Source organism: Stegodyphus dumicola, chromosome 1, assembly GCF_044657685.1.
Source record: "Stegodyphus dumicola isolate Sdum_Otavi_A_Nest chromosome 1, ASM4465768v1".
Taxonomy (NCBI): Eukaryota; Metazoa; Arthropoda; class Arachnida; order Araneae; family Eresidae; genus Stegodyphus; species Stegodyphus dumicola.
This window is the reverse complement of record NC_140768.1, coordinates 231,584,439-231,600,604: the sequence shown is the minus strand read 5'-3', so window position 1 is coordinate 231,600,604 and position 16,166 is coordinate 231,584,439. Positions and strand designations below refer to the sequence as shown.

Here is a 16,166-nt window from a genome sequence, read left to right as displayed (position 1 = left end):
ACTAGTTACTACCTATTTCTCCATCTTCGTAACGTAACTTAGTTACTGGTGGGGGAGTAGTGTAGTGGCCCAGTTATTGCATGAGAAATAATTATTTTTTATTTCATATATTTGTTCATGTGTTTAATTATTTTATAAAATTAACTTTAATATTTTGTTAATATTCATATTTATATTTAAATTTCTTTATGCTGAATGGCAACTAGTTCTAGTTCTGATTCATGATTGCTAGGTTTTGGTTTCAAAACGTTGCTCGTAGCGTCGCATTTCGATAGCTGGAAAATAAAATGCAATAACTTAGCTATTTGTTTATAATTCATGCTGTTACTAGTCATAAATTAATTTTAAACATTAGTAGCCAAGGCTACAGCGTCACCCCTGATCAACTTCTTCACTACTGAAGACTTTGCACTTTTATTACAAATGCATATGACTTTTCCAGTTTATGGAATTTAACGAACTTTTACAGGTCCTTAGGGGATTGATAAACATGTAGTGGTAAAGGCCCTCGGGTCGAACACTACTTAACGAATAATGATCTCTGATCTCCCCGTTGAATCACTATTATAAATGTTCGTTTTACTTTTCAAACTGTTGCCACCAAATGTTAGAGTCTTGCATTATATTTGAAGAAATTAAATAATGAAAAATTAGAGTAGCTCCTAAACACTATACCATCTGGGGGGCAAGATCTTTTTATTATAAATTAATTTTAATAGAAAAGTTATTTTAACATATGTGCGTTTAAGAAAAAAGAGGAGGGAAAATTTCCCAAAAACGCAAGCACATGAATTTTGGCAGCATAGTTTTGTCGAAAATTGCGCGATTTGGCAACGTTGAAACGTAAAGCTGATTCGCTGGTTGTGTTTGCGCCAATGAACAAATGTGTTATTTACCGTGTGCTTTTCTTTTTAAAAGTTCCGAGACTTCAATGGATATTGATGCGGGTGATGAAGAAGAACGCTTCAAAAGGCTTGCTGTGTATGTATTCACTTATATATATTTTTTTTCAAATACACAAAATATTGGTAAAAGTTTACAATTGGGTGCCCCTTGTTTTTTGGCGATTCTTTTTTTGATGCCAAGATCGGCACCAGGAAGGTACAATTTCTTGATGGTCGCTACACAAAACAAAAATAAGAAGTCAAAGAATTGTACAGACTCTGTGTCCATGAACACATTGATCTGTTTTCACTTAAAAAAAAATCCTAGAATTGCACAAACTAGGCATTGCGCACTGCCTTAAATTTGCCCATGTACACATCATTCTATTTTCATTTAAATAAAATCAGGAAGCTAAAACAGAGTTAAAACTATCATGGTAACCAGAAGTAAGGTTTCATCGCCAAAATTTAAAAAAGTTGTCGTGAAGCGAAGGGGCACTCAGTTCTACACTAGAGCGAAAATATTTATATTCGTGATCTGTTTGTATGTAGGAATTCAATATACAATTAAAGTAAAATGTTTGATATCCAAATGTAATCGAATATGTGTAGTTTCCTAAAAAAGTGCCAGAATATTTAAATGTGCGAAACTAAAAGTATAAAATGTTAGTTTCCTTGAATTATGCGTTTTCTTAGTCTTCATTTTACAATAAATCCAGATGTTAAGTATAAGTTCAAAAATAGGCTGACTATATTTTCGTCATGTCACGTTATATTAAGTTGACCATTATTCTTCAGAACCGTATGTTTAGCTTAAAATGCTCGTTAAAAATGGGACAAAATGCCATAACGCACAAAATACCTTAGATGGAGCTCACACTGTAAATAAACTAGAAACTCTTAAATTTGTTATTAGTTTGCAAGTAGAAAAAGGGAATTTTTTAGTAAAATTTTTGGTGAATCTTCGGATTATGGTAACTTGGCGAAACTTTGGCGACCATCCCTGCTACAGCAACCTGCTAGTTTTTTTTTTTTTTTTTGGATGCCATTTTGTTTTCACGAAGTAAAGCCATGTTTTATTTTATTTTTTTTTTTTACTCAAAATTTTTTCCAACAATCTGCTAGCCGAATTACGCTTATGCTAGAACTTTTATGGAACAAAAGTGCTTAATCATGACGAAGATTAGGTGCGAAATTGGGAGGAAGTGTAGAATCGCCCACTGCTTGCTGCGTTTTTAAGAATTGCATATACACGATATCTATGTACACATCAACCTATTATAACTTAAAAAAAATCCCAGAATTGCACAAAAATGGCATTGTGCACACTTTGGTATTGCGCACACAAAAATGACTTTATCCATGTACACATTGACCTATTTTCACTTAAAAAATAAAAATTAAAAAAAAAAAAAATTACAAAAATCCAATTCTTCTTACTCTTGTAAAAAGCACCAAACAAATAAGTGGGCGATTCTGCACTTTAGCAGCGAAATTGTTCTTAAGTGCTTATTAGCTATAATCCTGTTTGGAATTTTCCGGAAAATGTCACATGACATGTCTCATGATCTCTCATTTCTCTGAGACAAAATAATCTGTGATTCGAACTGTGTACTTCTCAGATTATTGCTAAAATCCTAGCTAGTAACCTTTATCACCTTACCAAAATGTCACCAAACTACCTGTTACCATGTTCCAAAGATTAACCAAATTTTTGAAATGATCTTTCTGAAAATTTCTAAAATCATGTATTTAACAGCTTTTGACACTATAACATATTTTCTGAAGCAGGGCAGAATTTGAAAGGTGAAACCTCTTGGAAAACACACAAAGATGTCTTGTAGAATATAATACAGTATTATCAATTAATTACATAACTGCTTTTCTCTTACTTGAAGCAGAACTTTACTAATCTTGTGAGATATTTAGTCCAAGACAATTTAATTATAATATTGGGTACTTTTCCGTTTCGCCGGCGCAAATCTCGCCAAGCAGACTTTATTGACAGCAACATACAGTATACACATAAAAAATTTAACCAATGTTAGTTTTAAGAATTTTTTATTTTGAAGGCATAAGCATTTTAGTATGGTTTAAAATTTTGTAAAAAACCAATAAATAAAGACAATAAATTTGTAAAAAGACATTAATTTAAGAATTTACTTTGCTTTCATCCTGATTCGCCGGTTCATATCACGTGACCCCAAGTGATCTTATCTCATGTAAACTACGCTACAAAAATATAATTCTCTCAGTAATTATCTACATTAATTTCTTAATAAGTTAATAAGTTAAATCTTATGGAATACAAGTTCAAATGCAAGAATTATTTTAATTCGTACGAATAGCTTACTCAGAAATTATGTAAAACCGCAGTGCTTTACTTCACTAGTGCATTCTCATTAGATTTGATGAATTTAACCCTTGATTTTCCTTTTCTATATCTTTGCGTTCAGGTGAGTGGTGTGATTGCATCGTAATTAATTACCGCGAATGGTCTTAGGGCAAAAAATTTAACTATCTTGTAAAAATTCTATGTAATTGTATGTCAGTATTGAAAGAAACAATCAATCTGATAAGAAATGGCTGCGACTTGTTTTGAAAATGAAGGGTAAAAGTTTGCCAGCGAAGATATTCCGTTTGGCATCAATTGTACCATTATTGGCGACTTTATCGTTTGTGCCGGCAAAACGGAAAAGTACCTAATATTATTTTTCAAACTTAGGTATATTTATATTGTAATAGATGAGTAAGAATTAAGGATACAGTGGATATTTAGCTGAAATATGCTAATCAGCCTAAATGCTACTATTTATCCAGTAATGTTAAATATTTAGGAAGAGAAAAATTTCCACACTTTTTTTTAATAATTCAGGATCTTTATTGATTATTTATAATGGGGATATTTCCATTCTATTTTATTTCTTTCTTCCTGTTAAATAGTCTTAAAATTTGTTTTAATTAAAAATAAATAAAAGTTGTAGATTGATAGAAGCTTTCCGTAATGTGAAACAACCTTTCCATGAATACGTTTCTTCCCATAATGTTATGCAATTGCAACTTTAAAATATTAGATTATGTTAATTAAAATTTGGGTAAAATCCTATAAGAGCCCTTGGCGACAAACTGGGAGAGTGCAGAATCACCCACTGCTCCGCACGTTTCTCAAAATTGCCAACTTGAAAATAGCAAGTAAAAAAATTGGGGTAGAGTAGACTTTAAGGTACCCCTTGTATTATGGTGAAGTTGTTGTTTGATTTATCACCAAGTTGTTGTTTCATTTATGGTAGCCTGAGTAGTTGAATGTTATGGAAACCCTATTGTGACATAATCGGGTGCATGATTCTGGGAAATTTTGAATCATGGGATGTTTTGTAAGCGTTTTTGTGGTGTGTGTTGGTTTGATTCTTTAGACAGTAGAATGGCCGAATGTAGTAAGATTAATTTGAAGTTTCTGTACAATTTGGAGCAAAAGGGGAAAAGAGCTTTAATTGACTGGTGTGTAAATGTAGGTTTACTTAGTAGCCATTATAAGTGTTCTGTATGTAGGAAGGATATGCGTCTAGTCGAACGTAAAAATCGTTTAGATGGATTTGAATGGGTTTGTAGGAAGAAAAGTTCAGATGGTCACTATGTGAAGTGTTCGATCAGAAAGAGTACCTGGTTTGAAAAAAGTCATTTGAGTATGATTGATATTTTGATTTTTACGTGGCTCGGGGTGTACGAAGCGAACTCGAAAATCATGGTAAGTGAATATTTGCTTTTGGTAGTGCTTAAATATATAACATGTTTTTTCTTTTCTATGTTATTTTATTTTTTGGTTTAAAATGTATTTTATTGAGATTTTGCATTTTTTTCCCCTATATTGTAGAATTTGGTGCTCCTTTGACTTTTTAAGTGTAAATATATCAATGTGTACATGGACAAAGTAAAGGGAGTGTGCAATGCAAGTTTGTGCAATTCTGGGATTTTTTTTAAGTGAAAATAGGTCGACGTGTACATGGATAAAGTTAAAAGAGTGCACAATGCCATTTTTGTGAAATTCGGGGATTTTTTTTTTTTAAGTGAAAATAGATCGACGTGTACATGGATAAAGTTTGTGAAATAACGAAGTATTTATGACCTAAAGGGTATCAAAATTTACAAAAAAAAAAAAAAAAAAAAAAAAAAAAAAGAAGCTTAATATTGATTTGTTTGCCTTATTAAACATTTCTCTCAATGCAAGTTGTTTAAGTTGCTCCGTTTGTTGCGCTAATACATTCTCTTTAATTCTGTAGACAGGCATAATCCTTTGCTTAGTTACATTGTTGAAGTCCTGTAACTGCTGTTTCGAGAATTCCGATTAATTTGTCAATCAAAATTTTCTCGTTGTCAGTAACTTCTCTGTCACTTTCTTCACTATCAGTAGCGTATTTTCTGGATCTAGAACTATACTACAGATTTCGCCATTCATTAATTGATTGATGATTGAGAAGGATTGTCATCACAATGAAAACTTCTTTTATATCATCCTCATTTATTACAGCTTGTCCACATTTCTTTACAAAATCCGTTAATTGGAAAATTTCGCCTTTGTTTTGCTATATCCGAAAACCTTTAAAATTAGTGGCTATCATCATCAAATTTAGCTATCCTTCACTGTACATATTTGGCTATGCATCATGAGCTTGGCGACTAACGACAAGTTGTTCTGTTAAATTTTATCTTGCTTCTATCACGCACTGAGACAATTATGCCTGAATTATATTAGTTTTGTTATTTATCATACTTATGTCTATTTCTTTCACGTGCTTAAGGCTTATTAGAGTTCTGAATAAATAAATTCCCACATATATTTCAGCCTTATTGAAGGCCGGCGCTAGATATCTTACCGCCTGATGCAGTCTCTGTGGGTCCTAAATTCTCCGAGTCTCTGCAGCCATACGAGCCCTGGTGCTGGTTCTGGGTTTATGTGAATAACAAATCAATTATTCTTAATTCAAATAGCCATAAATTTAATCTTTGAGTCTATGAGTATCATCAACAAAATCTATTTTTATCACATGGAAAGAAATGTTTGGTAAATGTTTCCTCGTAAACATTTTTTTAGCACATTTAACTTAAATCTGTAATCATCGCCAAGCGTAATGTCAACATATAAGGTTACCATACACCTTTATTATTCAATTACTAACAAGAAAAATTGGGTACTTTTCCGTTTCGCCGGCGCAAATCTCGCCAAGCAGACTTTATTGGCGACAACAGACAGTATACACATAAAAAATATTAAAAAAATCTTAGTTCTAAGAATTCATTTTTTGAAGGCATAAACATTTTAATATCGCTTAAAACTTTATAAAAAGCCGATAAATAAAGACAATAAATTTGTAAAAAGACATTAATTTAAGAATTTACTATGCTTTCATGGTTCAAAATCCTAATTCGCCGGTTTATATCACGTGACCCCAAGCTATCTCATCTCACGTAAACTACTCTACAAAAATCTAATGCTCTCAGTAATTATCTACATTAATTTCAAGTTAAATCTTAATTTGGAACACAAGTTTAAATGCAAGAAATATTTCAATTCGTACGAATAGCTTACTTAGAAATTATGTAAAACTGCAGTGCTTTACTTCGCTAATGTATCCTTATTAGAATTGATGAATTTAACCCTTGACTTTACCTTTTCTATATTTTCGGCTTCGGGTAAGAGCTGTGATTGCATCCTAATTGACTTAACTACTGAAAATGGCCTTAGACATAAAACTGAACTATCTGATAAAAATTCTATGTAATTATATGCCAGTATTGAAAAAAACAATCAATCTGATAAGAAAAAGCTGCGACTTGTTTTGAAAATGAGGCGTAAAAGGTTACCAGCGAGAATATTCCTTTTGGCATTGATTGTACCATTATTGGCGACTTTATCGCTTGCACCGGCAAAACGGAAAAGTACCAAAAATTGTTTAGGCATCGCTACATGAATCATTACTGAAGTTGTCATGTTTTGATAAACATGCGGTGATGAAAGGAAAGTATAATAAATAATGATTCCCAAGGTTGGCGTCAGATCAATGATGTATCTATGTGGAATGTTTCAGTTTGAGATGTGTACCATAAAGCGGATACGCAGGAATGAAACCAAGTTACTGATCCTGATCGTACACATTTATGCTAAAAGGTTTGTTTCTTCAATAACAATGTATTTCATTTAGTGTCAAAGTGAAATTAAGAATTGGCACACTCCAGATGTTTTATTATGCTCGGAGGGGGGTGGAATCAAATGTGCATGCGTAAAACCTAGGAGAAAAATGTTGTTGGTGGTTTTGAGGTCCGGATTTTAGATCATTTCGGATAATGGACGTCTGGATTTCAGACTTTGTACTGAATTTCTTATTTATTTTGATTAATATAGCAATTGGATTATATGGATGATCTTTAACTTTGTTAGAGATTTCTTGCTGGTAACTTTATGCTTTCTTGACTACTGTTATTATAATGACTTTTGAAATTGCTTGTTTTCATGAATGTGTTTGATTGATTTAGAAATTCTGAATTTTCATCCACAGAGAACCCGTTGGCGCCGTTGCTGTTTTACTTGCCAAGTTCACCTATGGTTGATGGGCGTTGGTTATGAGATATTAAAACACATGGAAGTAAGCCGCGTAAACATGATATTTAAAGAATATAATCAAAGTAATTAAAGAATAAGTAACATAAATTCACGTTAGCAGAGAAAACAATATATTAAGCATATGAAAGTGAAAATTCAAAATTAACTGGTTAAACACGATGCACGAAAATAAATTTGTATTTAATTCAAGTTAGCACAGAAAACAATATGTAAAGCTTAATGGAAGTAGAAAAATCATGTAATATTGAGCTTTGTAATAATGACCCTTTTTCTTGGCAATTTCTTGGGAAAATTGAGATCTGTCTTTGAATATCTTTCAGTATTATAAAATTCCAAAATATTTATGTTTTTAACAGTGCAGTTTCTAAAGAAATTGTGAATTTACGATTAATATCTTCATTGCATAATTTTAAAGTACTTCCAAAACTACGATTGAAAATCCATTATGATCGCATAAATGAAATGAATAGATATTCTCATTTAAATAGAAACTTAATTGCAACTGATTACATAAAAGTTTTTTTAGTAATAAATTATATTCTGCTCTGACTTATTTTTTTAAATTTTATGTATATGTTCATGTATTGCACGAAAAAACCAACGTATTAACTTTACATTTGGCATATCGATTTTTATTAAGACTTGCTTTTTTGCATGTAACCAGGGTTCATAGCGGTCCTTATAAGTGCATATAAGTCCTTATATTTGAAAATAAAATATAAAGGCCCTTATAGGTGCTTACTTTTTCTTTAAAGCCCTTATTTTTTTGTTTTTAGTGCTTATTTTTTGCTTTTAGTGCTTTTTTTTTAATGAACGCGCTATTTTCCCCCTACCAAAGCCGAAACTAAATAAACAACTTTTCTTAATATTGAATGTCAGGTGGTGAATCATACTCCCGGAAATAGCTTTTCCCCCTTTCTCTGCATTAACATAACCTTTGGTGCGCACAAAGAGTACAGACAGGTGCCCGTCGTTATATTGGTCAAAGAATTGCGAAAGCTGTAGAAAATTTTGGTACATTCGGCATTCTTTTCCTCCCACCCAAATACTATACACGTTTAAATTTCTATCCAGATCTTAATAATTTGCATTCTCGTTCCGCTTGGTCAGTTCATATTTGTGTTTATTATGATCATTATGCTTATATTATGAGTATATGTATGAATGTTTATAATAACAGTTGCAGTAACTGCTGAAGTATAGTAAACTTCCAAAAATGGTTGTATTTTAACATAGCGTTTTAGGAATAATACTCGGAATGGCTTAAATAAACGGAAAGTAATCGAATAGTCAAAATAATTTAATTTTTTTTTGGCCAATACATTATATAGTGCGAAGATTGGGAGGTTCTCCCCTTTCTCCGCAAAATCTCAAATATTGAAACTGTTACAAGTTCGCTGCAAAACAAGCAACGGACTTTTTTTTTTTTTTTTGTCACTTTCCAATCTGGATTGAATAGGACTAAAAGTTCTGCGGTCTACCAACCCAAGCGAAGAATGATTCTATTGCGGAAATTTAACGCCGTCTGTTGAAAATTAGAATGAAAAACACCCCAGTTACTCATATTTAGTTCTTTATTCTCCCAATTTCAGCAGCTGTTGATTCCGATTGCGTAATATCACGTAGGGAAGAATTATGGCACACGTATTGTGCAATAACGTTTGCGATATTTCGCAGAGATAATTAATTAATTAATTTTGATGTTCTGTTTGAGATTTGTTTATGAACACTTAAAAGAGTTTTACTGTGCTTGCTAAGCAGAATATTTTTCAGTTCCATTGGTTTATTTTTATATGATTCACATATCAAAATGTCAAAAGCATTTATTTAGCAGAAAAATCTAAAAAGTGGCTACAGTCAACCCCCCCCCCCTCCGCTCCTCTTTTTCAAGTTACGCTCAACTGTCCGAATATTCGCCAGTTTCCAAGTATGCGGCTTAGTTAAGCTTTTACTGTTAAAGGATGACTGCATGAAGCAAATTTCTGTCTTCTGATTTCAGAAATGTTCCTCTTTTTTACTTAAATTACTTTGCTTGCAATATCTGTTAAGAGAAAACTGATATACAATGAAAATTTAGAAAATATTCAGAATTTAGATTTAAATTATTTAAATATTAATATGAGTGGAAAAATAAATTGTATTTATTATTAGGTTCCAAGCAAATACAATAAATATGCCTTATTATTATTTATTTTCTCTATTTTGAACTGAAATTTCATCATTAAATCTTGTAATATAGTTTAGTTCTGCATAGTTTTTTTTTTTTTTTCTCTCATTGTAAACTAGTTCTGTAAATTGAACTATTATTTAAAATTTAAAGGGAAAAAAAAAGTAATTATTTTCCATGGTTGAGGTAATGCTTATTCTCTCTTAATAAATACTGCATTTCTCATATTTTAAATTACAAGTCTAATTAAGGTTATGCAGTTGTGTATAATGTCATTAGACAGGTGCTTATTTTTTTTCTTAAAATGTGCTTGAAAAGTGCTTATTTTTTTAACTAAAATGTGGCTATGAACCCTGTGTAACTCATAACGAGAACCAAGGAATATATCATTTTTTGTGCACTGCTTTGCAACTGATATACAGCTCATCAGCAGCTAAACAGTAAAGTGACTGAACTCTGGTAGTTTAGTTAGCCAAGCTAATGGGCAAGTTGTATGATTGTTTTCATGGTATTCCCAATATGTAACGTGGATTCAAACCAGTGTCCTTCAGAAAGACCTCCTTGAAGGCATCTTTTCTTTTAGGCAGATATCTCTCCCATGCTTTTCCATAATTTAAACAAACCCAAATGATGTATGCTGCTAAAAATTTTATTTAAAGTCCATATTTAATAACATTAGAAAATTGCAAATATGGTCCAAGTTAGATCATTTTTAAATGCATATATTTATTTTAATTACACTAATTGTATATATTTATTATATGAATATTTTAAATGTCCATTTTATCATTAATTATTATTAATATATTTATGGACAACATTTCTTTTTTGATTGTTCTGTCCAATGTATCCTTGATTTTAATTTCACATTTAAATTTTCACACCATAATTTTATAAGTCTTCTGAAATTTAGTCACAATTTCACTCAATTTAACCGCGTAGTTCACAAATGCAGCATAAAAACTATGTTAATATCAGTCACCAAGGATGTATGGATTAGGTTTTTCATGCATAACCATGAGTTTTTGAGTATCCATAAAACTATTCTGTCATTTTAGAGAATCAATAATACTTTTTATTTCAGTTTAATCATCTCTTTGTGTGTCACACCTGAAATCTTCTCAAATGTTATTGTTTTGTTTATTTCATGCTTATGACTGCATAAGAAGACTTAAGTGAAACAAATGTGTCACAAGCAGTGACACTGAGATGTTATTTCACATATAACTGAGAAGTACAGCACTAATTAGCACTGTAATTGTTAAAGAAAGTATCCTGGCTTGTAAAAAGCTTCGTTGCATGTAATGTGAACTTAATAACTTTATCATTTTAAAATTAAGAAGGGTTTGTGTGTACTTAATTCAATATACAAAGCATGTGAGAGCTGGCTGAAAAAGGCATGCTTTTGTGAATATTTTCTAGGGTAAATAGGCTCATGGAAAACCACGAAAATGTCACAAAATTCACAAAACACATACGAAAAAAATAACCTGCACAACCAGCTCGTTTTTCAGGATTTGAGCCGAGATTGAACTACCACTATTCAGCCTTCTTAACCACTCGTAGGACTAAATATGTAATATGTAATATCATGTAATCAAAAGTTAACTATGTGTTGTGTAACAGGATTGCTTTCTCAAGTATCGAGGTAGGAAATACTTAATCTATTCTTTTTTTTAAGTGTTTGGTCATGGTATTATTCATTACATGTACTTTCCATAATTCATATAGAATATTAATATTTCTACTACAAGTGTCTTTTTTAAATTTTTAAGTGTTTTGCTTGTTGATATTCTCAAAATTGTATCTGATAATTAGTATAATAGGTATAAATACAGTAGACATATATAATCGATCAGGAGTGGCTAAACTTTATGTCAGTGAGAACCACAACTGCATATTTACATCATAGGTGAAGTAGGTTTCAGACAGCAAGAAATGTCGATTCCAAACAATCATTCAGTGACAGTCTTAGTTCAATAAGAGCCATGTGCCTGTAATGAATTAATGAATGCATGACTTTTAATACATCCATTTTACATAAACAGTTTTTCAATGTTATTTTTATCAATTTACTTGTAAACAGTTTAAAGCATTTTATGTTGAAACAACTGCCTGTCTTTCATAGTATATTTGACAGTGCCAATAATTTTCAGTATTGAAATTCTATTCAGTAGCATTGTTAATAAAACTTTTGAAGAGTCATTTGCACTTGGATTCATTACACAAGTAGTGGTTTGCTAATTTTGATGACTTTGAGTATCCATAAAACTATTCTGTCATTTTAGAGAATCAATAATACTTTTTATTTCAGTTTAATCATCTCTTTGTGTGTCACACCTGAAATCTTCTCAAATGTTATTGTTGGAAAAGCATTAACAATATATTATCTGGTTAAAGTTTTAAGCCATAAATATTGTTTTTCTCATAATTTTAGATGACCATACCAATAATAAAAACATTACTTAATTAATTATTTAAAATGCATATTTTGGCAGGTGATGAAGTCAAAATATTTTATCGGTTGGAAACCTCATGATTCTGTGTGCTTAACGCTACGTTAACAGCCATGTTACCAATTATCATTAACCCCTCTCCCGCCATATTTTCTTCCACAAACTAGCATCTGTCACCGAAAACTTCCTTTATTATATGAAAATATTTCTATCTATTTGTTAAAAGTTCATAAATAATAACGTGAAAATACAAAAAAATAATAATAAATAAGTGAAGAATAATTTAAATTGGCAAATGCGAACAATGACGGTGATAATTCAACAAAATGAACGTTAGAGGAATGGTTGCAACCTTCTTACAAGCGAATAGGTTGAATCTGCCGGATTACCAGGTTTGAACTATTATCGCCAAAGTTGGCGATGTTTACATTTGCCGGGTTCTTTGCGGAAGTGTTCCGAAATTCTAATTAGATGTAAACAAATTTCATTTAATAATAATTAAATGCCGTGTAAAGCTTCAAACTTATTTTTTTTTTTAACTAATACTTAAAAGATCTAACATTGTGGTTCTCAACCTATTTTGCCCTATTCCACCCCTTTCACCATTGCTAGAAGATCATTCCCATCGTGCCCTTCCTTTTCAGTACTTGAAAAATGCATATATATATTTATTTAGATTGCTTTTGAACTTACTTTATAAATTAAACCAAAAAAAGTACAGAAAATGTTGGTATATACCAGGATTCGAATAAAAATAGTTTTTTATATTTATAAACCACAGCTGCCAACTCTGCTTTTTCTTCTGGTCTCCTGGTAGATCACCAAATCTCGATAAACTTGTCTCAGTTGCAACAAACAGGGCGAAAAGAATGACCGGGGTAAGAAACGTTTTTGTTATTATTTTGAAAGGAAAAATCAGTGACAAGATCTTACTTACCATTGTATCATTCATCAAGAAGCGCTTTGTGCTCGACATTTCCAGAAGAAATTTGCAAAGTTATGGAATTCATAATTATATTATTGTTAACCTCATTATTACTACAGCTTTTAATCATCGCCAGTTTAAAGAATTTTTAGTTGAAATGGAGAGCGAGTACTCAGATCTTCTGCTGAATAATAAAGTGCGTTGGTTATCAAGAGGAAATGTTTTGCATCTTTATTAACAGAAGTTAAAGCATTACTCCTTGAAATGAGTGTTTATAATCCAGAACTAATGAATGATCAGTAGATCCAAAAATTTTATTTTATGGTAGACGTTACATCTCATCTAAATCAGCTTAATCAAAAAACTATAGGGAAGAGGTGTGTGTGTGTGTGTGTGATTATGGCAAAGCCTCGAGGGCTATCTGCCTAAGAGGAGGGATGCCTTCGTGGAGGACTTTCTAAGGGAAACTGGCTCGTTTTTAACATGTTACACATGGGGAAAACCACGAAAACACCCATGCAGCCAGCCCGTTCGCGGGATTCGAACCTCCTATAGGGAAGAGGAAACACAATTTTTCTGATGTTGGAAGAAGTTATTTCATTTGAAAGCAAATTATCTCTTTCTGCTCAAGATTTTTGAAACAGAAACTTTGGTTCACTTTCCAAGCCTGTTGAAACATTCTCAAGAAAATAGATCTAATATTGACATTTGCCATTTCAAAACAACAGTTTTATGACAGAAGTTTTTCTCAGCGGTTTCAGGAATTCTGAATCAGCAAAGCAACATTAGCCTTTGTTAAAAAACCTCTTAATACTAGTGCAACGGAATTGCATTTCTCTGTTTATATTCACATTGGCAACTCTGAAATCAATTGCTGAATTTAAAAAAAAAAAAAAAAATATGAAACTTGAAATTTGAACATTTTAAGTGCTGATGTAGAAACATCGGAGAAAAATAAATGTGTGCTTAGTTCACAGCACAAGTAATCTGGAGAAGGAAAACATGTGGAATAATATTATTCCCGACTCATGCAATCAGCTTAAAAAACTAACGTTTGATGTTTTTCTTATTCGAGTCTACATATTCATACGATCAATAATTTTCAAGCATGAACTTTTTGTCAAGAGTAAATAGAGAAGTCATCTTATTCATGAAAACTTGTAATAAGGCTTAAAATGAAAAACAACATACAAAATGCAAACTTTTCAAGAAGATGCAAGGCCATTGTTTACATTAGTGTTTTGTTAGTCATTATTGCGATTCAAGTTTTTCAATATATTGCAATTCTCTTTTATCAATAAAATAGTATCGTTATTAAGTATAATATCAAGTTTTATTCGACATATATATATAGTTTAACTAAGACTTAAAAACTGAAATATTGAGTTAATTTTAGGGAGTGTTGTGGAGCGAAAAAAGATGTAGTGTTGAGAAAGGTATAAGATGGTTTGGACATATGCAGAGAATGAATGGAAGAAGATACTTGAAAAGAGAATACAAGTATTAATAAATACAGTGCTGAACTGTTGATAATTGACTCTGTTGACTAATGAGTTTGCCTTCACTGGCCAAAGGGATATAAAACTGAACTGAGAGCAAATTGTGTGCCATCTCAAACCTTTTCTGCTGCATGTACTATGGCCTAAAAGGCTGAATTGTTATTATGCCCAACAGTGTTATGTTGTTATATGTAAAGATTTTAAACAATTATTTTTTTGTAACTGTTTCTGAAATTATTAACTTAGTGTTTTATGTTCAGTTTCAGCAGTTTTCTTAGTGTTGATTAAAGAGTTACTGTTTATTACATTTGCTATTCCTTATTACTGCACTAAAGGCTATGATTCTGTATACATTAATTAGCAGCATGTTTAAATTCTTAGTTAAAGGTCTTCAATTTAGTTTCATAATTATTTATTGTATACCTTCTTCATATTCATCTTAAATTTCAGAAGAAATTTACTTCCCAGTTTAGTCCTTTGAAGCAACTTATATGTAAATATTGTATAGCATATTCTGTTATGTACTGACTATTGAAATGCATTTTTATTTCTTTTTTGCAGGACATTTTGCAGTTTGAAGTCTCTATGTACTACTGAGGTAAAAAAATTCTTTTATATCTAATCTGAAAATGAAATATTTTTTCATAGGCAATAAATTCAGTTCTTGACAACTGCATTCTAAATTAGAATTTTAAGCACATGTGAGAAAACAGGAAAGTGCTTTCCAGTATTTAATTTTAAAAAAAGTTGAATTTTTATTTTCAGAAATCATCTTAAATTTATTTAATAAAGATCATGGCAAATGATTCCAAAATTTTTGGTGCATGTTTTACTTGTCCCCAGAACTTTCTGAGTTGTCCTGCTGTGGATAATTTCTACATAACCACTGAATTTCTGTGATTCTGATTAATTCAGGCTCCTAAGAACTTGATGTTTGTGTCATTATTTGATTTTTAGGAAAGTGATTATTCTAAACCTCATGTTTATAAAAAAATTTACTGTAGTTTGAAAATATGAGTCTTGGATGATAATATCAGCGACTCTTTTAAATATAAGCTACAACTTGCTTAAAAGTATCTTATGCAGTTAATGCCACTAGATACCTTTCAACATAAAAAACATCTTCAGAATTATTTTTATTTCTTGCATTTGCTGCAAACATGAAAGAAAAGAAAAATCTTATAATTAAATTTTGTTGCTGTTAAACATTTCTGTAGTAGAAGATAAGCATGTTTAATTTATAATACTTTTTATGTATTGTTTGACATATTTAGAAGTATTAAATATGTATATGATGCACAATTTTGAAATCTACAAAATAAATTTTGTTGTATATAAAATTTAATTATAAATATTGAAGTAAAATAACAGACAATAACATTGCAAAATTAAAAATTTACTCTTACAAACACTTCAAAAAAGTGAGAATAAAATGCATTAAAAATTTAAGCAATATTTTTTATAATTTAAAAAAGTATCTCTTCATATAGTATTAATAAATACAGTACAAAGTTCGAAATCCGCACTAGCCGATTCCGGATTTGGGATATTTCCAAATCCTGTGGGGGGCTGTAAAGTAATGTTGCTTTCTTACATTAAATTCAAACAAATAAATTTGT

General features: G+C 31.1%; 2 long non-coding RNA genes across 7 annotated transcripts in view; one reads left to right on the top strand and one right to left on the bottom strand.

Annotated features, from left to right (window-relative positions):
• The first annotated feature begins 202 nt into the window (after positions 1 to 202).
• The window catches only part of LOC146999508 (uncharacterized), a 184,849-nt gene continuing 168,885 nt past the window's right edge, over positions 203 to 16,166 (top strand). Inside the window, exons 1-3 of one of the 5 annotated variants that reach the window (XR_015043794.1) lie at positions 203 to 981; positions 7,436 to 7,522; positions 15,109 to 15,145. This is a non-coding gene — a long non-coding RNA (uncharacterized LOC146999508). Of the gene's footprint in view, positions 982 to 7,435; positions 7,523 to 11,060; positions 11,316 to 15,108; positions 15,146 to 16,166 lie in introns of those variants that run through there. The other 4 variants (XR_015043793.1, XR_015043796.1, XR_015043797.1 and 1 more) reach the window with 4 other exon arrangements.
• The window catches only part of LOC146999509 (uncharacterized), an 87,147-nt gene continuing 82,496 nt past the window's right edge, over positions 11,516 to 16,166 (bottom strand). For both annotated transcript variants that reach the window (XR_015043798.1, XR_015043799.1), the window contains exon 4: positions 11,516 to 11,661. This is a non-coding gene — a long non-coding RNA (uncharacterized LOC146999509). The remainder of the gene's footprint in view (positions 11,662 to 16,166) is intronic.